Source organism: Castor canadensis, chromosome 2 (genome assembly GCF_047511655.1).
Source record: "Castor canadensis chromosome 2, mCasCan1.hap1v2, whole genome shotgun sequence".
Taxonomy (NCBI): Eukaryota; Metazoa; Chordata; class Mammalia; order Rodentia; family Castoridae; genus Castor; species Castor canadensis.
The window spans coordinates 101,523,020-101,543,912 of record NC_133387.1 but is presented as its reverse complement, the minus strand read 5'-3'; the positions used below and the strand labels follow the sequence as shown (position 1 = coordinate 101,543,912).

The 20,893-nt window shown below is 42.2% G+C and overlaps 1 long non-coding RNA gene across 4 annotated transcripts; it reads left to right on the top strand.

Moving 5' to 3' along the window:
* The first annotated feature begins 292 nt into the window (after window positions 1-292).
* Window positions 293-12,927, top strand: LOC109676336 (uncharacterized). 4 transcript variants are annotated; one of them, XR_012445291.1, is made up of 6 exons: window positions 293-418; window positions 748-849; window positions 1,961-2,030; window positions 4,936-5,052; window positions 7,546-7,615; window positions 8,402-12,927. It is a non-coding gene; the product is annotated as an uncharacterized lncRNA (long non-coding RNA). The 4 variants fall into 4 exon arrangements; XR_012445289.1 differs by lacking the exon at window positions 293-418 and adding an exon at window positions 460-601; XR_012445292.1 differs by lacking the exons at window positions 293-418; window positions 1,961-2,030 and adding an exon at window positions 460-601.
* Window positions 12,928-20,893: the final 7,966 nt, after the last annotated feature.

Below are 20,893 nucleotides of genomic sequence, written 5' to 3'. Positions count from 1 at the left end.
GGCATTTGACCTATGACTTCTGTCCTGTTTTACCTCTGAAGCCAATATCTTACTCTTGTTTTATGATCAGATATCTTATAACTTTCCAAAAAGGCCCAGGCTGGTGTGAGCAGTGGTTAAATGTCTACCAGTGGTTAAATTGGCTCCATCAGGGCCCATATGTTGCTTCCAGCTGCACCCAGGCCTTCAGGGGCAGGAGTTAACAGCAGGGTGGAGCTAGGGTGCTGTGTTTGCTAAGGTGGCACCACTCCATCTGTTCACTCAGCCTGAAAGTCATAACCAAAGTTTCCTCATCAAGGGGGTGGGGCATTTTTCAAAATATGAAAGAAAGAAACCAGTGACAGTTCTAGCCTATTCGTTGGCTCAGCTATTGCCACAAAAAGCATAAGCTTCCTGTTTACCATTTTGCCTGACACAAGTGAGTGTGTTTCCTGGCTATGCTGGGCTTGGCACATAGGTCAGGTTCTGTCTGTCAGGATGGTGGGGCTGAATGCTTGCTCTGTGCTTGGCCAGCTGTGAGGAGGGGTGGGCAGTAGGGCCCCCATGGCTTGGGTCCTGGATGTGGGCCACCCTCAAGAGGGCTCCAGAACTATGGCATTCTGTAAGACAGCAAAAGAGGAAGAGTGGCCCAGTCTTCTTGTGGACTTCTCCTTAGCTCTCCTTTCCCTGTAAGGTCCAATCCAGGCAAAGGCCCTGGACACAAAATGGGATCTTATAATAATAAATTTCTATCTTTTGTTTTTTAAGTCTCTAGGAAACAGGATGCCTAGCTTCTGGGAAAACTGCTCCTTTACTCCAGTGTGTTGATGGAAAGGACCTGCCTCCTTTTGGTATATTATTTTATTCAAAGTAAGTATCCAGTGAACTGCCTGGGGAATGGCCTCCTAGTTTTCTTGGTCCTGCTGCTCAGACAAAGGAAATACTTGAAATGCTTTCAACAGATTAGAGAAAGGAGGAGCCAGTCCACCATTCCATTGGTTAAAGCTTCCTCCTTATCCTATAATCCCCATTTCTCCAGGAGCCACAAGTACAAATAAAAGGGCCAGGATTCATTTGCATAAGAAGCCTTGCAAAGCAAACTAGGCTTTCACTGCAGTGTATACACTGGGAACCCATGGAGATTTCTGAGATTACATAAAGAAAGACAGAAGGAAGGGAAATACCAGATGGTTCACAGGTGGGGAAAACTGTTTCTCAAATGTCCCAAGCTGCTTGTGCTGCTATTCTATGCTGTTGACTTAGTGGATGAGGGGACCTTGAGCCAGGGACACTGGCAACAGCAGAAAGTAAAATCACTTGGACTGCAAAATCCCACAGATACAGATTCCAGTCCCACTACTTCACATTTAAATTTGTAAAGATAGGCCACAATTACTGTCAGCAGCCAAGACACTTAAGGTTAAGGTCATTTCTATGCTTCTGGTGGCAAAGCAGCAGCAGGTTTTTTTTTTCCCTAAACTGATTATTTTTAGGGACTTTTATTTTTGTCCAACTTGGCTTCTCAACCTGACTGTATAGCCTTTTCTCTTCTCCCCAGGACTTGAGTGTATTACCAGCAGATAAGCAAAGGTCCTCTCTAACCATTCCAATTTTTTTTTTTTTTTGCAGTACTGGGGCTTGAACTCAGGTTCTACATCTTGAACCACTCCACCACCCTTTTTTTGTGAAGGGTTTTTTTGAGATAGGGCCACAGGAACTATTTGCCTGGGGTGGATTCAAATCAAGATCCTCCTGATCTCTGCCTCCTGAGTAGCTAGGATTATAGGTGTGAGCCACTGGCACCCAGCATACTACCCATTCTTTACCTTTCTCCAGTGCTGGCAGAGACCCTGTGTCTGGAGGTGGTCTGAGATGAGATGAACATTCCTAGGAATTGTTCAGACTGGAACAGAACTCAACCTCCTTTCCCCTCTGCCAGAGGGACAGGGGCAGGACATGACTGAAATGGGTACATTTTCAGGTCAGAGTTGAGTCTTCTTGTCTGACAACCTTTCCCCCTATGGAAGCTGGTGCTGGCCAACAAAGCCCAGGTAAGAACTAGATTGTGCAGCCAGTTGTCCTGGCTGAATCCCAAATCTAGTTTTATTAGCCCTGCAGGAGACTCCTTTACCTTCCTGGGCCTCAGTTGCCTTGTCTGAGTGATGAAGGGTAATAGTGTAAGAGGTACCTAAAATGCTTTTGCGGAAAACCCTCAGCTCCTTACTGGGACCTACAAATTAACTAAAAGCAGACAAAAAGCTTGGCATCTCTGCCTTCATTTTGTATTTGTCTTTGCTCTAAGCCCTTCTCTTTACAGTCATTGCAGGAAAGACAGAACTGACCACATCTTCACAATTGCTTAACTATATATTATAGATGTATAATTATAACTGTACAATTAAGACAGGGGCAAAAGTATGCACAGTTGAGCAGCCCCAGTTATAGGCGTGGGCTTATTCTTCAGGGTTTCAGGAGTTGCTATCCAGAGTCATTGTCCCCTAGCAGGTGGTTTATCCTAAGGAGGCTCAACTCTTAGGAGTAGTTTCAGTTGCTTGTCATGAAGATGTTATCAGTTCTGTCTTTCCTGCAATGACTGTAAAGAGAAGGGCTTAGAGCAAAGACAAATACAAAATGAAAGCAGAGATGCTAAGCTTTTCCCCCTTTTAGTTAATTTGTAGGTCCCAGTAAGGAGCTGGTGGTTTTCAGCAAAAGCAGTTTAAGCATCTCTTACAGCACTTTGGTCACGCCTGCTGCTCCACTCCTGGGAAGCAACAGCAAGAATGGCTTTCTGTTGGCTCTTCAGGCACAGTCCATACTCAGGAGGGAGGCTGTTTCTTGTTATTAAACCAAACATCCTATCTGGGAAGGCTACCTTTGCCCTTTTGAGAAGCTTATCATACCATATACCTTTCTGGAGTTCCCAATAGCTTTTGGGCCAAGAAGGGTTCCTGAGAATGAGAGCAGTGCTGGTTGAAATGCTGGCTCAGATCTCTAAATGTGACAAATCAGTATTTTTATGACCTATCTCTTGGCCCAAGGATTATGCTGTGGTCTGTTTCATGCCTCATCTTAGAAGCAAGAGTGTCTAGAAGTCAGCTATCAAAGATTCTAGCCACTGTCAGGTGCCAGTAATCCTAGGTACTCAAGAGGCAGAGATTGGGAGGAACACAGTTCAAAGCCAGCCTGAGCACATACTTTGTGAGACTGTATCTTGCAAAACCCTATCACAAATAATTGGGCTGGTGGAGTGGCTCAAGGTGAAGGCCCTGAGTTCAAGTTCCAGTATAGTTAAAAAAAAAAATTCTACCACCACTTTGCCTTAGGCCATTACTTTGAGCAAGTCATAAAATCACAGGACTTTAGAACTAGAGGAGAATTAAAGAAGCGCTGCTTGAACACTTAGTTGAAGCGAAATGAGGCAGTGAGTGAGGTGAGGGAAAGAGAAGTTGCAGAATCCTATAGATTCTGCCTTTTGAGTATGTAAAATGGACATTTTAGAGTAGGTAGTCCCTAATTATTCTTCCATCTCCAAATTTCACATCTGTTTCTGTAACCACCCTGTACATTGACTTTATTAATTAACGTTCTACAGAGATTGTATTTGACTAAGTGAGCAAACTATGCCTTTAACATAAATAGACACATTTGTGTCTTTCCACAATGACAGAATTTATTGAATAGTGATAAATTTGCAAACCAAGTGTGGTAGTGCACATCTGTAATCCCAGCTCTTGAGAGGCTGAAGCAGGAGGATTGTGAGTTCCAAGCCAGCCTGGGTTACACAGTGAGTGTGAGGCTAGCCTGGACTATGTAGTGAGATTGGCCTCAAAAAACCAAAATAATAATAATAACAACAATAACAATAATAATAATAATAAAATAAATTCATGAGCAACATCAATTTTGTTGGTTTTAATTCACCAAGTACTATTGATTTTACTTGGAAATCATGACAATTGACCAAGACAATTGACTAATGGAATAAAAGAATTCCATTCCAATCTTAACTGCTAATATTAATAGCTTTAAGATCATACATTATACTTCACACAATAATGTAGCTCTGTATCTACCTATCTATCTATCTATCTTACAGAATGCTAAGAAAGGGTGAAGCAGCCACAGTCAGAGAGCTAAAGACTAAGGCAGAGAGCTAATGCAGATGTAAAGAGATTCACTGCAAGTGTTTAGGTATGAACTTTATGAGCCCAATTACAGAGTTGTTCAGGTGCTGAGCTGCCAAGGCACAGAGCTGGCTCAAGGAAAGGGTCTGAGGGTGTGGATGAATGCAGCTCTGTGCTACTGAGTGGGCTGCATCAAGCAGAAGCATCATGCTGAATTGAAGCTCCAGGGACAATGGGGAATTCATCACCTGTGGATCCTGTGACTCAGACACAGGGTGGGTGCTGTTTCCAGTGTTAAGTGCCCTTTCTTTTGTATGACCTAGACAGGGTCTAGTGTATTTAATAAGTTCACAGACCTGGTTTCTCTGATATGATATTCATATACCCTTGTGTTTTTTATTTAATTAGCTATGTGATAAGTTCATAGGTGGTAATTTTTTATTTGTATAAATAGGTTGTTTATCACTCCATGCCTCATGGTTTGTGCTGGATCATGTGTGTGTGTGGAGGTGTTCTTTTCAATAGGTCTGAGTCTAACCTCTGGTGATTATCGACACACTCAAAATTCAGCAAATTGCTGCTTTTAAAATAGGTCACTCAGATTAAGGCATAATCTGAACGCTACTGTTTTCTACAATATGAAGTAACTCAGAGCAGGGCATAACCTCCTCTCCTCATCAAGTTCAATAAATATGCACTGAGGATATAGCTCAGTGATACAGCATTTGCCTAACGTGCTCATGGTCCTGGGTTTGATCTCAGCACTATAAAAAAGAAAAGAGAAAAGAATAACAATACTAACATCTGCTTTTCCTATTTTCCTATTTTCTAGGGCTTCACATTACCAGATGGCATTGGAGCAGTTGCAGAGTCACCCTAAGGCACTTAAGCTCTGGGCACTCCCTTTAAAATCTTCAACTCACCATCAAGAACAGCACTGTGGACGTTGGTGAGGCCCAGGCACCATGATTTCCCTACCACCTGCAGGCTAGGTGCCCATTGAAGAAGAGGAGGGGGCTGTCAGCATCTGCAAAGAGGGTTTAGAGGAAGCTGGAGTTCAGGAATGGGAACTGGGAATTTCCCAGTACTGGGAAAGCCAAGGCAAGTTCCAGGGTAACCTGGGCAACCTAGTTAAGGTCCTGCCTCAAAAAACCAAAATTGGGGGATGTAGCTCAGTGGTAAGCACTTGCCTAGTGTGTGCAAGGCCCTGGGTTTGATCTCTAGCACCACAAAAAATTTTAAAAGGATCTGGGATGGGAAAATCCACGAAGTAAAACTGCCACTAAGTTTAGCAACTTTTAAAAAAAGTGTTTTTTAATTACGGATTTTTTTTGAGGTAAGATCTCACCGTGTGGCCAAACCTAGCTCTGAACACTTTATCCATATTTGTTTCAGCCTCCTGTGTGGTAGGATTACAAGAGGCATGCACCACCATGCCTAACTTTTATTATGGTTATTCAATATTGCATAAAAATATTTTTGTACTATTATATATGCATTTTCATACCTTTTTCTTCTTTTCTGGGGAATTGATGTGGCAGAGAATACAGTGGGTATACTAATGTCACAGTCTTGGACTGAAAGTTGAGTGGTTGTTTTCTACCACTTTGGTTTTTAATTTGAAGTACATTTCTATCCAGTCCACACTTATTCAGATATGCCATCTCTTTAGCTTTTTACTTGAAAGGTATGTTTTATAATGCTTCCATAATGTCAATCTACTTTTTGAGTTAAATCTTTTCTTTTCTTATAGTTCAACTTGATAAAACCAATTTAAATATAAATACATTTGTTCCTTTGTTTAACTAACATGTTTTTTATACATGCTTTTGTTGGAGGAATGATTCTAAGCTTTGTAGGGAATACACAGATGTACAAGGCTTTTGGACAATTTTCATTTTCAAATTCTAGAATAAAACAGGCAAAGCAAGTCAGGCATGGCAGTACATGCCTGTAATCCCAATCCCTCTGAAAACTGAAATAGGAGGATTGCAAATTCAAGGCCAGCCTTGGCAATTTAGCAAGATCCTGTTTCAAAAATAAAAACAACAAAAGCCCCACAAACAAAAAGGGCTGGGGATATAACTCAGTGTTAGAGTGCTTGCATCGCATGTAGGAAGCCCTGGGTTCAATCCCCATTTCTAAAAAAAAAAAAAAAGAAAGAAAGAAAGAAACAGCAGCAAATGCTGTGGCTAAGGCCCAATAAGGAGCAGTTAGTCACTTGGGAATCTGTAAAGAAAATGAAAGGATAAAACAAATGCCAAGTAAGAAACAGCATGCACGTGATGGCAGGTCACTTGCTGACTCCTGACTGTGTCCGTGCTGTGGACGTGCAGGGTGGCAAGAGTGGTGGTTATGGACAGGTGAAATGGGCAGGGCAGCATCGTGTAAGTTATGTGCTCTTAACTTGGTAGAAGCAGGAAAGCAGAAGCCTCTGAAGTATTTTGAGGAAAACAGTGAGATGATCTTGTTACATGCTGATTTGAAGTGTTGTGGACCAGTGTCAAGGGTCCTTGCCTTCACAGGCCAGAAAACTGGCTCATGAGGCAGCTGATTGATTTGTAAGCCAAAGTCAGGATATAGAGTAGGATTTATTAGAGAGAAAAGAAAGATTGCAGCTAGAGCAGGGCAGCGGAGCCCAGAAACTGGTGGCTTGCTGCTCAGGTGAAGGCTGGGGCTTTTATGGACGTTTTAACTCTTGGTTAACTCTTTTCATTGGCCATGGATTCGTAGGCTTTCTTAGATGAACTGGTTTGTTTCCCCCTTATTGGGGGGGGAACAATCTTGAGAGGATTTTGCTCATCAGCCCTGTGGCAGATCTATCAGACCCTGTATCTCCTCTTAGGATGCAGGAAGGTAGATTTACAACTCCTCAGGATGCTCTCCATGGGGGATGGGACACTCACTCATCTGCCTTAGGTCTCCAGACCCAACAGTCTGACCTATTTTATTTTTTATTGGTGTTACTACTTTTTTTTTTTCTGAGACAGGTCTCATTATGTAGCTCAATCTGGCTTTGAACTTGTGCTCTTCCTGCTTCAGCCTCCCAGATGGTGTGATCACACTGTGTACTACCACGCTTGACTCTCAGCATGTTTTGCTATTCATCCACATTCTTCATGTGTTGGCAGTTTATTCCTTTTTAACAGTGGATTTGTGAATGATCATCGTTAGGACCCTGAACATTGAGTTTGGCATACAAGATTGCCTCACAAATGAAAGGACTGCCATAGATCTCACTAAACCTTCTAAAAAGGGGTAGAGCATTTGAAAACTCATGTGGCTCTGCCAGGGTACAGGCTGTTAGAACACAACTGGATTCTGTGGATAACCACTGAATATTATAAGCTTGGCTCTAGAAAGCACTGTTTTGTCATTTTTGAGATGATAATGTATCCAGTTACATTTCTTCTTTTTTGTCATGTTACATTCCCTACTGAAGACTCCTGTCTGTGGATCCAAAGCAGAGACCATCTCTATCCCAGATCAACCAGAGATGCCCCCTTTCAGAGGTATTCTGGGAAAGTAGTGGGGGTGGGGGCAGGAGGAGAGCCTCCTGATGAAAACAGGTCTGATTCCCATTTTCTTTTGTTGTTAAATGATTGCAGTAATAAGAATTAATTTTCAAAACTTGAAGCTGAAACTTTGTGGCTGGGCAGCAAGCCAGTGCTGTGCCTTTTAGCTCAATTGATGGTATGTTCCAGCTTCAAACATACTCTGTGCTGCCTCAGTTACTACAAGTGAATAAAGGCATGGATTCCTGTTTCAGAATTATTCCTCACATTCCCTGCATAAGATCTCCACCCTTTAAATTGGCTTTTCTTGTCTGGTTGCCAATAGCTACATCCATTCACCTCCCCCACAGGAAGCCTTTCTCAGAGTTGTTTGCCATTTAGTCAGGATGTGTTTTAATACCCCAGGACAAAAGGAGCAGGCGGCCATGAGACAGCCCCCTCCTAGCGCACCCTAGGCTCACTGACCTCTTAGTCTGGTATTAGTGGAGGAGCTGGCTGGATTCCAGGCACGGACTTAGAGGTTGATGTGAATTACAAAATGGGAAATAAGCAGCTTCCTCTCTTTCTTGATATCCTTTCCATTCACCTATCAGCCAGTCATCTTAAAGCCTGCCTTGATGAAATACTGAGAGCCAAGAACAGAATGTTAAAATATTCTATCAACACAGTATTGATTTAAAATGTAAAATTGAAGCACTATTCCTAACTTTTTTTTTTTTTGGACCATGTCTTTTGCTTCAGTGTTTCATTGTTTAGAGAGACTGTACTTTTGGTTTTTATCAGGTGGCACCTTCAGGAGGTTACCTTGGAGCTCAAGAATGGGCAGCCGATTCCCGTGGTCCATCTCAGTGGGGAGAATGGTGATAAAGTGAAAAAGGAGTAAAAGTGATTGGAAAGACTTGGCACTCTTCAAGTCTGGCCTTGTCATGACTCCACTCATGGGGGTGACAGCCCATCTGTGTGGCAGACATGCCTTCCAGCCAGTTCTCTAGCCACCAGTGGGAGGACTGTGCTGCCATAGGGTAATTTTGGTATAATTATAACTTGACCACAATGAATGCTATTGTGGTTTTTTAACTGAATCAGAAAAACTTTTATTATGAGTTTAGAAGGTAATTTATTTAAAAATACTCCACAAAGCAGCAAAGCACAAAAGGAATTCTGTTGGTTCTCATCTTTCTTTTTTTCCTGTCCTTGCTCTCTCCCCATAATTTTCAAATCTATTAATGAGAGACTGAGGGGTAAGCGGTATTTACATTGTTAACATTAGAATGCAGAGAAAGACCAGTCACCTTTATTTTGGTCTGTTTACCCTGAATATATGTTAAGTAGTTTGTGAGCATTTTCAATCATTCTGGAATATTTTGTTGCTTTGTTGTTATCTACGCCCCACCTCCCCCTCGCCCCGCGTCATTTCTAGGTCAGTCACCAACTGTCTGCCTGAATAAAAGAGTGGCAAAATAACTGCTTTTATTCTCAATATTCTAAAAGCTTAATAAATTTACATGTGTACATATCGTGTTTAAACTGTGGGACAGTTTAAAGCTGACGTGTTCTTATCCTTCTTCTTTCCAAGTAACTTAACCACAAATTAGTGAACCCTGCCCTTTGCTTTAATTTGTCTTGATACACAGATGACATGCAGGAATTTTCGGGTGTTCAGGGTTCTTGGGTCCACTCTGAGAATGAAAGCAGAGCACACTCCAGCAGCAGAGGTCAGAAAGATTTTATTTGTAGAGAAGAGAAGAGAAAGGCTGCATTGGGGCATGCAGCAGGACCTAGAATCTGGTGGTCCCGGGGGTCAGGTTGGAAATTGGGTTTTATAGCCTCTTTTCTATTGCCCAAGGGTGGAGATGTCTCTCAGTTGCAAACAGACAATTTCCTGGGAAGGAGAAGTGTCTCCTTGGCCAGTTATTACCTTTTGGGACCTCCTGCAGTCTGTCCTTCAAGTTCCCCCTCTCAGTGATTGCCCTAACTGCTGTTAGGGATAGAGATGAATAAGTCTATTCAGTGACTGCTTCCTGCTGACAGGGGGCAATGAAGGGGCCGCAGCATCAGGGCTGACCATGAGAGGGGTTATCGAGGGAACTGCGATAGTAGGTCTTTTTCATCTCCAGCAGGAGCATCTGTAGTTTGGTGGATTCTAGGCGAGAGGAAACAAACTTGACAAGTGAGTTTAAAATGCAAGGCCCAAACATGAGTAAGAGAATAATGGCAACTATAGGCCCCAGAAAGGGTAGGAACCAAGTCCTGGGAGGGGAGTCAGGATTTTATTTGGTCCCACACCTGAGTAGAAACATGTTTCAAGGGACTGTTCCTGGAGCCACTTAGCCTGTTTCTCTACAATGCCTGAAGTGTTTATATATGTGCAACAGGAAGTATTGACCATGGCACATACCCCTCCTTGTTTAGCCAAAAGAAAATCTAGGGCCAGGTGGTAGTCCATGACCATACAGGCCAGGGACGACAATGACCTTTGCATGTCCTTAATGGCAAGGCCTACCTGGTCTGAGGTGCCCTCTACTACTTTGGTTAGGTTTTTTTGTAGTTACATGATTGGCAATCAGCCCATAGCTAATTCCAGCTAGGGCTGTAACCAACGCTGTTATCCCTAAAACTATTAGAATAACCTCCCTTTTGAGTTTAAAATTTCCCCTATATCATGTGGGGGTGTAAACTGTCAGGGGCTGGTTTAGGACAGGTTTTTGAGCTTCAGGCACTAGAAGGCTAACTGTAGCTACTGCTATCCTGGCCATCCCTTGGCTACCTGATCTCATTCTTACTTAAGTAGCCCACTGGCTGGGGAGTGATGCCCCAGAGCTGAGTCACCACTCCCAGAGCCAATCCTCCCTTTTCATAGACATATAATTGAAACTTGTCCTGTACTGGGAAACCCAGGGCTGGAGCTGTCATAAGGAACTTTTTAAACTGGTGGAATACATTTTTTGACTTGTATCCCATTTAATAAAGGGCTGGGGATCCTTTAGTACTTCCTTAAGGATTTGATTTAAGGGCCTGGGTAGGTCTGCATATCCCAGTATCCAAATTCTACAGTATCCTGTTATCCCCAGAAAGGCCCTCAATTGTTTTAGAGTCTTAGGTAGAGGAAACATCAGGAATGGATGGATTCTATCTTCTCTTACAGCCCTCATTTTTTTCTCCAGGACAAAGACCTAAATATGTAACCCTAGACTAAAACAATTGGGCTTTTTCTTTAGAGATTTTATAACCTCTGTTAGGAAGTTTAGTAAGGATTCAGTGGCTTGCGAAATGACAGGCCCAGTAGGTACACAGAGGAGGAGATCATCTCCATATTGTAGCAGAGTAGCTTGTGGATATTGCCACTCTGCCAAGTCTTGGGTTAGAGCCAACCCAAAGAGATGGGGGCTGTCTCTGAATCCCTCAGGGAGGACAGTCCAGGTGACCTGTCCAGCCTTTCGTGTGGTGTCCTAAAAGGCAAATATAGGCTGACTTTTAGGATGTAAGGGAATGCAAAATAAGGCGTTTTTTAAGTCCAGGACAGAGTAGTAATCAGTACCTGGAGGTATTTGGGCTAAAAGCGTATAAGCATTTGGAACTAGAGGGTGGAGAGGCACTACTGTTTTATTGATCAGGCAGAGATCCTGGACTAGCCTCCATTTGTTAGGTCCCTCCTGACAAATACTCCTGAGAATAGGAGTATTATATGGGCTGGAGCATTCTATTAGCAGTCCCTGTCTTTTAAAGTCTTTTCTTATGGGAATTAGTCCTTCCTTAACTTCTGGTCTTAAAGGATATTGTTTTTCATGGGGAAACCAAGAAAGGTCCTTGAGATAAATTAGGACTGGGACCGCTGTTTGTGCTGTCCCATGATATGCCCATCTGTCCACACTATGGGATCTACTTGTTCCTCTATCAGGGGCAAGTAAAAGTACTCTCTTGGGGGTAAAAGGAGCTGTACTCCCAATTTAGATAGAAGGTCTCGCCCTAGCAGAGCAGTAGGGGTTTCTGGGACAATTAAAAAGGAGTGACAGAAGTGGAAATCTCCTCAGGAGCAGGCTAATGGCTGAGTGAAATAATGCTCTAGGAACTGGCCTGATATGCCCAGTTCTTGGAGGACCTGGGTCCAGGAGAGAAAGGAATAGCTGAAATGCTGGCTCCAGTATCGAATAGGAGGCTGATCTTGTGTTTTTTAATCGTAAGTATTGCCTGGGGCTCCTTTGCTTTTTGTGGTGGTCACAGGAGCCTGGATGGAAGGCCCTGGGGCCAGTCATTGGGTGGGAAGCTCTGACCTTGGTTCCCCTGGTAACCAAGGACAGTGTGCCTTCCAATGATTTCCTCAGCAAATGGGACAGGGTCCCAGAGGTGGCTTCCTCCAAGGGTACTCCCTCCTAAAATGGCCTGCCTGTCCACATTGAAAACATGTCCTCTGGTTTGAACTCTGCTCCAGGAGTACCTCTCTGAGTGCTGCGATCAGAGCCTTCTGCCATTTATCCTTTTTCTTTTCCCTCTCCAGGATCTTTTTTTTCTTTTTTTAAGTCCCTATTATAGTATATGGATGTGGCTACATGGACCAATTGGTCTAGATATCTGCTCCCTTCAGCTATCAGTTTCTGAAGCTTTCTATGGATATCAGGGGCTAACTGTTAGAAAAATATCTTTTAGGATGATCTCATCCTCCTGTGACTCTGGTTTGATGTTGGTATGCTTTTGTAAAGCATCCTTAAGTCTCTGTAGGAAAGCTATTGGAGTTTCTAAGTGTCCTTGCCATGACTTGGGAGTAATTAAAGGGTTTTATCTTGGCTCTCCTTAGACCCTCAAGAATGTAGTGGATGAAGTAGTTACAGGTCCATTCATCCTTGTCATTTTTAGGGTCGTATGTAGGCACTGCCTGATCTTCTGTGGGAACTGGGAATTGGGATTCCCTTTTAGGTATCCGGTGTCTCTTTCTTCTCCCTCTACCCCCTCCTCCTATCCCATCCCATCCTATCCTATCCTGTCCTATCTCAGTCTGAGGTAGGCCTGTAGGGTCACATTTATCTAAGTGATAATCATCCCCAGTTGTAGCTGCCTGATCTAGTACTCACTGTTCTCCAGGGAAGTGAGGGTCTGGGATAATAACAAAATTACATCCATCCAGCTCAGTTCAAAGTTTTGGCTGACTTCTCTGAATGCCTGGATGTACTGATCTGGCTTTCCTGTGTAATTTCTTAAATCTTTTTTTATTTCTTTAAGTTCACTTAATCTAAAAGGAACATGAGCCCTACCCCCTTCCAGGAATTAACTGGAGGGGGTAAAGTCCTGTGGGACAATGTCAGGTGTGTGAGCTAGTTGGGGAAGGGGATAGAGGGGGAGCTGATGGGGCATCAACCAATCTCCTCAGGGTGTGATATATCCCCTGTAGCTCCCCTGGAGATTTGATTTCTGTCATGGGATAGGCCCCCTTGACATTGTTGGGGGCCCTTGGGCATTAGATGGTTTTTTTGGTTTTGGTTTCTCAAGGGAGTTTGGGGGAGCTTTTTGTAAAGGGTCACCATGGTCTGGGTATCTAATCTGCATTTGCTCAGCCATTTTGGGTGGTCTCTTAGGAAAAAGAAAAGTTGAATATATGGGACTTCAGTCCACTTTCCCTCCTTTTTACAGAACCCTAATTGAAGAATGGTATTATAATTAATGTTCCCTCCTTCTGGCCATTTTTTCTCATCTTCCAGAGGATATTGTGGTCAGGCCTAGATGCAATAAAACTTGAGTTGCTTTCATTGAAATTAGTATTTTAGTAAGCAGATAAGGGGGGGATGCTCCCGGGATCCTGGAAGCTTGATTCCCCATCTCAAAAGGGAAGCAAGGGAAAACTGATCAACCTAACAGAGGTTTTATCCTTTTACCTAGGCATTCCCAGGTGAGGAGATCCTCTCTGTGGGAGGGGGATCCTTCTCTCCTATGCTCTCCTGCCACTGCTACCTGTGGCTAAGGTCACAGGGAGGACATTTAGGTATGTCTGGCTGCAGCCACCCTGATGGAGTGACCCTGATCAATTTTTTTTTGCCTGTTTGTCTGCGACCCAGGTACCTGGGTCTACTGTACCAGCTGCTGAAGGCTTGTAATTTAAAAATAACTCTATCAAAGAAACCAAGAGGGCTTGCATGGCCAGAGGGAGTACCCCTGTGGAGACATGGATGGGGATTCCTGATGAGGTAGACTTTTGTTCCCCCATATATGAGACAAACATATTTTCTATAAGAAGAGAGGGAGTGTCTGAACGCATTTTTTTTTTCCTGCTGTGGTTAAGGGAAAAAAAGAGACCCTTAAGGTCTCTATCCCCTTAACTCTTTTCTTCCCTGAAGGCAGACTATGGAACCTGCTTAACCATATCAATCAGAGGCCTAGCAAAAACAGTTAAGCCCAAGTTAGAGAGTAGCCCTTTCTGGTGTCTGTCACGGGGAATGTAGGGATCTCTCCCAGACTGAAGAAGGAAGCCCACTGCTGTCTAGGACAAAGGGGAGGCCACTCATCATGTACTTGGGAAAGAGGAAGGAGAAGCTGAGGACTGGGGGGAAAGAAGAGTTCCCAGGCTCAATGCATGAGGGATTATTGGTCATCACTGTTGTCCATGTCATTCCTGCCAGAGGCAGTACTGGAGCACTGGAAGCGAGGGGTGACCTCCACTCTCGGGCCACGGGAACCGTGAAGGAAGTGTAGAGATCTGATTGTGTGCCATGGACATGGCTGGAGGGGTCCGAGACTTAGCCACCTTTGCAGCCTCAGGACAGGTCAGGAAGTTGCATCTTTATCTTTCGGGTGTCATCAGGGAGTTGCCTCAGCCAGAGCACCCTTACAGCTTGAAGAGAAACTTTCCTTTCCACCAGCCATTTTCGGACCTCTTCCTTAGCGGGTCAGATCTGAAAGGGAGAGTTTAAGGAGGGAGGGAGCCGAGATTTGAGAGGAGAAAAAAGCCTTGGTGCACTGAAGTTTTAGCTCTGCCCACATAGCATTGGCAGTCCACCCAGCCCCTGATTTCTTGGGTTACCTGCCTTAACAGCTCTAGAGGGCTTGGAGCTTTTTCCCCAGGTGCCTGAGGGAGAAAGCCGTCCTAGCAAGAGAGAGAGAGAAAAAGAGAGAAAGTCAGCCTGAGAGATCCACCATAGCTAAGCCAAGGTGGGGTGGGGGTCCTCCTGGAGGACAGATTCCATCAGAGTGCCAGACAATAATGGCCACTGCCTAGGCAGTCCCCTCCAGTTCGGCACAATCTGTATCATCCTCATGTGAAGAAGTGTCCTTTCGTAGGTCACAAAACAATACACAGTTGATACACAGGAATTTTCGGGTGTTCAGGGTTCTTGGGTCCACTCTGAGAATGAAAGCAGAGCAGACTCCAGCAGCAGAGGTCAGGAAGATTTTATTTGTAGAGAAGAGAAAGGCTGCGTGGGGGCATGCAGCAGGACCTGGAACCTGGTGGTCCCATGGGTCAGGTTGGAAATTGTGTTTTATAGCCTTTTTTGTATTGCCCAAGGGTGGAGACGTCTCGCAGTTGAAAACAGACAATGTCCTGGGAAGGAGAAGTGTCTCCTTGGGCAGTTATCACCTTTTGGGACCTCCTGCAGTCCATTCTTCAGTCTTGTAAGAAAACAGTATTAAGAAGCAAAGACGGTCCTCTGGATACCCGAGTCAAAAGCAGAAATCTAGCATCTTTACTTTGAAAAGGCCAACTTAAACCTATTAGCATTACTACACCTTCTGTAATTGTAATTGTCCACTGTGAGGGACATTTATGAGCTCTTTCCTATGAACTCTTTTGTTCTTTGGTGGTACTGGGAATTTCCTAAATTCCTAATATTTATTAGAGAGAAACTTTTCAGGAAAAAATAAGCTTAAACATGTTGGTAGAGTATGAGGGGTTTGATTTATCTTTATTCTGGAATTTGTGCCTTTAAAACTACATTTATGTGTTCTTTGATTAGATAGTGAAAAGTTTCTTTCCCTGAGAGCACTATTGCCAGGGTGTTTATTGATAAATATTATATCTCCACAATCTTTCAAAATGAATGGTTAGGGCTGGCAGAGTGACTCAAGTGGTAGAGTACCTGCTTAGCAAGCCCAAGGCCCAATACCACCAAAACAAACAAAAGAGTCCAACACCATACACAATTTTGTGCCACTTCATTCTTTAACAATTACACACTACTGTAGGTATGTCAACTTATGTAATGTTCATGTCTGATTCTTCTCTAACAATTTTTACTTTCTGTTTGATGCAGCCAAATCATTAAAAAAAAAAAAAAAAAAAAAAAACAGGGCCTAGGTGAACCTTCCTGTTTGTTTTTGTCTGTGTTTTATCTGTTTGTTTCTTGTTTGTGTAGTTTGAATCAATGAAGAGGCTTTTCTAATCCACCTGATAGGATATAGTACTTCTTTCTGAAAAGTCACTTGATTGTTACTTCAGAGCTACCATGCTGGGTTTTTTCTAGTTAAGTTTACATCCAAGTATGAACTTAAGGTCTTCCTTCTTGGATGATTTGGAACAAACTGGAACCTGGTCATTGCAATAGACATTGTCTTTCCTGTTCCTTGAGGACAGCAATGACGTGTGTCTTCTGCCTACTACTTCTAGTACATCCAGTATAAGTAATCCCTGTGACTCATTCATTGGCTCTCGTTCACAACTATGATGTCTTGGATACTGTACATTGTCATCAGAGGAAAAGGTGACTTTTTGCCATGAACACAGTTTGAACGAGTGCCCCTCACACATCCCATAAAGATACAAGGAAAGCCCAGACTGGAGAAAGGTCTTTACTGGAATTGTCAGAAACAGATTTGTTGACTGAAGTAGAGAGATCTCAGCCAACAAGGTGAGATCACCTGTGAGTTGTTTGCCAGCTACGTTGGTGGGTGGCAGGGCAGGGCCTGAGAGTTACACAGTACTATAACACTGCATCAAAACATGTTTAGCAGTGGTACTAAAAATGATGCAGAAGAGAAATAGCAATGAGGAGGATTCCATGAGGCTGTCTGGAGGAAATGGTGTGCCGATGGCCTTGAATCTATTTTGATAAGCACACATGAAGGTGAGCACCTGGCAGGTAGAAAAGAACACCAGCAACAAAGGTCCTCAAGGAGGCAGATATAAGCTGTGTTAAAGAAGAATGACATGAAAAGGAAGGATGGCTACAGTATGAGTATCATTGTTAACATCTTGCACATAGTTTGTGGCCATAGATTTTGAAGTTATAAATGAAATTAATGAAGGTTTCAGAGACTGTACTGAATGACTTGAGATAAATCAAAACTTTTTACTGTCTTTTGTTCTATTTTTTTTCTAGAATTAGCCTGCTCTTGCCTCCAAACATTCTCTATTCATCTTTCAACGGATGCAATAATTTATGCGAGACAAATTTTGGTGAAGTTGTATACCAAAGCCAAAGCTGCAGTAAATTACATATACACAAAATAGCTGGAAGTATTTCTTCCAGCTACAGGAAAGGAAGCTGCTTAAGCAGCAGCAGCTCCAGAAGACTTTCCAAAAGCAAGCAAGCAGCTCTAACACTGGCCTTAGCCCACTTGAATATTTCTTGTTCTCAGTTTATCTTTACAAAAAATATGAACCAGTATTTCTCAGTCCCATGTGTTACAGGTGAGGGAGTGTTTATACTGCCTGTTGGATGCTTGAACAGAAAATGGTGTTTACATGGCTGCGGGGTCAAGGAGGCAGGGGGTGATAGGAAAACCTCCAGGCTTCACCCACAGGAAGATTTTTGCCTCCTTTGTAAGCTGCTCCCAGTTCAGGCATGTCCTCTGGCCAACTTCAGCACAGGTGTTCATAACAAAGTACTGTAAAGAATGTGTGTAGAAGATGTGACATCTCTTACCACCCGGAGAGGAAATTGGAAGTGAAAATATGCCTCTAAGACACAGGTTGGGTACAGATGAGTGAAATTTGGCTTTTCAGGAGAAGGTACTTTTTATTCCTAATTATCTTCCCTTTTTTCTGCCTCTTTTCAGAGGAAATTTCAAAAGGAATTGTTTTCTCTCTCTCATTTCTTCTTGTTTTGTGATAAGATCTCACTATGTAGCCTAGGGTGGCCCAGAACTTGCAATCCCTCTTACCACAGCTTCCCAGTGTTGGGATTACAGGTATGTACCACCACACCTGACTCAAAAGGAAATTTTTTGAAGTGTCTTGATTGGCTTATCAGTTCACATGTAGTATGTTAAAAGCTCTTTACTATTTAATAATAAGTTATCCTAGTAAAAATCAGCCTCTTTACTACATGACTACTATAATATTCATCTTTTAACATGAGTTACCATGTTAGTGTCAGGCACATTGTGGTCTTAATGAGAAAGTAATTCTTTTACTTCCAGATCATTTTTATGAAGTGAGAAACTATTTACTAATGTCCTACGTGAAAGCTGATGCAGAAATTCTAAATAAAATATTAGCAAACTGCACCCCACGATACATAGTGGTACATTATGTTGTTTCTCACAAAATGTTTTGATGCCTCTTCCTTGCAGTGCTCCCTATGAGAGGATCATACATCACTGTCCATTAAATTTATTTGACCATGTAGTTTGTTTTGTGAGTTGAAGTGACATTTAGGACTTGTGAGCAAAAGTTTTAAGGCTCAGCACTTGGTTTTCTGTCTTTTCCTTCTTCTCTAAGATTGGTAATGTTAAAGATGGCAACTACTCCAAAGGCTGTTTCTGGAACTGACCAACAGTGGGACATGTGGCATAAATGAGAAGTAAACCCTTAAAAGCTCCTAAGACTGGGGGCTACTTGTTACCAAGCCAAACCTAGTCATCTCTGAGGGTTACAGTGACTAAGAGAGGTTTATTTTGGGAATGCAAGGGTGGCTCCATATTAGGAGATCAATTAATATAACATCATATTAGTAGAGTGAAAGAGAAAAATTGTATGTTAATTCTTATATATACTAAAAGGCATCTGACAAAAAACGTTCATATTAAAAACAGGAGAAACTGTCACAATCACCCCATGTACAACAAATCCATCCTAATAAAAGTGAAAAAAATAAAAGAAACATGAATATAAAAAAAAAGCTGGGAGCTAAAAAAACAAACCAGGAGAGCTGGGCATATTGTTGCATGTCTGTAATCTCAGCACTCTGGAGGCTGAGGAAGGAGGATCACAAGTTCAAGGCCCACCTGGGGTACATAGGGAGACCCTGTCTCAAAATGAGAAACAAATCCTCCCTCCCCCAATCTCTGTCTGTGTGTGTGTGTCTTTGCATATGTGTATAGTCTCTTTCCCTCTTAAAAAGCCACTGGGACTCAATCATGGGGGCTCTACCCTGATAATTTTATCTAGTCCTAACACCTCCCAAAGGCCCTACCTTTAAATACCACATTGAGATTAAATTTCCATCCTCCTAATATTTTACATGGGGGAGTAAATTACAGCACATGAAAACTTGAGAGACACTCAAATGCTATCTAAATTGCAGGAAGGATATTAGATTAATATACAGAAATCTGTGTTCTTCACATTTACAGATAACTAGGAAAAAGTAAAAGATCTGCAAGTCATATTTTAGATAAAAAGCTTTGCTTTCCAAAAACAATGTACATCTTTCCCTTTGTCCAGTTCTACCTGTGTTTTTTAGCAATATGTTTTACTTATATGTCAGTTCTCAAATTAAATTTAATGTGATACCAATTAAAAATACCGTTAGTTCTTTGTGTATTTTCCAAGTCAGACAAGCTTATTATGAAGATCATTTAGAAGAAGCAAGCAAAGGCAGGCAGGGAATCCCTGGAAAGAAAGAGGAAGGTGAGAGAGCTAGTCTTAGCAGACATTAAAATGTATAAATAATGAAGCATTTGCTTGTGAAAAGATGATGCAAAGTCACGGGACAGAAAATCTAAAAGTATACCCAAGTAAGTATGGAAATTTGGTTATGATGAAGGTAGCATCTCAAATCAGAAGGGATGAGCATCTTTGAAAATCAGTGTTGGAACAATAAAATAGCTATATGCAAGGGAATCAAATTGGATTCACTGTTCACACAAATTCCAAATGAATCAAATCTCTAAATAAAAAAAAAAATGAAACCATATAAATACTAGCAGAACACTATGAGTAAGTTCTGTTATAACTTAGAAGTGAAAAAAACTTTCCTAACCATGATTCAGTATCTTGAATAAGAGAAACTATCAATTTGGTCAAATAAAAAAATTTCTACTTATATAAAAACAAGAGCAAATTAAAAAGAAGTGACACATTGGAGAAAATACTTACAAATTAAATTGCAAAGAATAGCCCTAATTGTAGTTCAGGTGCCAGTGGCTCATGCCTATAATCCTACCTACTTGGGAGAATGAGATCAGGTGGATCGCATTTCAAAGCCAGCCTGGGTAAATAGTTTGAGAGACTCCATCTTCAAAATACCAGAGCAAAATGGGTTGGAGGTCAAACCCATGTCCCATCAAAAACCTGATTTGTAAACAGTATTTGAAAAATTAAGAAAAACAATCACTAAAAAAAAAATTGCTGGGCACCTGTGGTTCATGCCTGTAATCCTAAGTACTTGGGAGGCAGAGATCGACAGGATCAAGATTTGAAGCCATCCTGGGCAACAAAAGCAAGATCCTATCTCAGAAATACCAAGCACAAAGATGGGCTGGCAGAGTGGCGCAAGTGGCAGAGCACTTGAGTAGCAAGCGTGAGGCCCTGAGTTCAAACCCCAGTACCACACGCGCGCACACACACACACACACACACACACACACACAAAAGATGACATTGAATTTAATAAAAAGAATGTAAATGAAAACTAGAGAGAGTTTAATTTTTTAATGGTACACTGGCAGCAGTCTCTAAACGTCACTTTCTTGGAAAGTCATGTTGAAAGAGGCATTGTAAAATTGCTGGTGGGAGCAGAAAATGGCACAGCTACTGTGGAGGGGAATTTGACAATTTCTTGTACAAGAACTACTTCATGTACATTTACTATTTGGCCTACCTACCAATCTAACATGTAGGACTCTACTCCAGAGATATGCTGGAAGAAATATGTCATTTATGAAAGATTATTCAATGCAGTTATTATTTGTAATAGCAAAAAACTGGAAATGACCCAAGTATCCATCAGCAGTGACTGGTCAGATAAACTTCCACAAAGCTGAGGAATCTACTGGGACGGATTATATACTGCTATGGAGATCTCTAGGATGATCAGGTTGAGTATCTTTCACTTGAAATGCTTAGGCCCAAAAGTGCTTCATATTTTGGAGGTTTTCAAATTTGGGAGTATTTGCATATTGGGGCTGAGT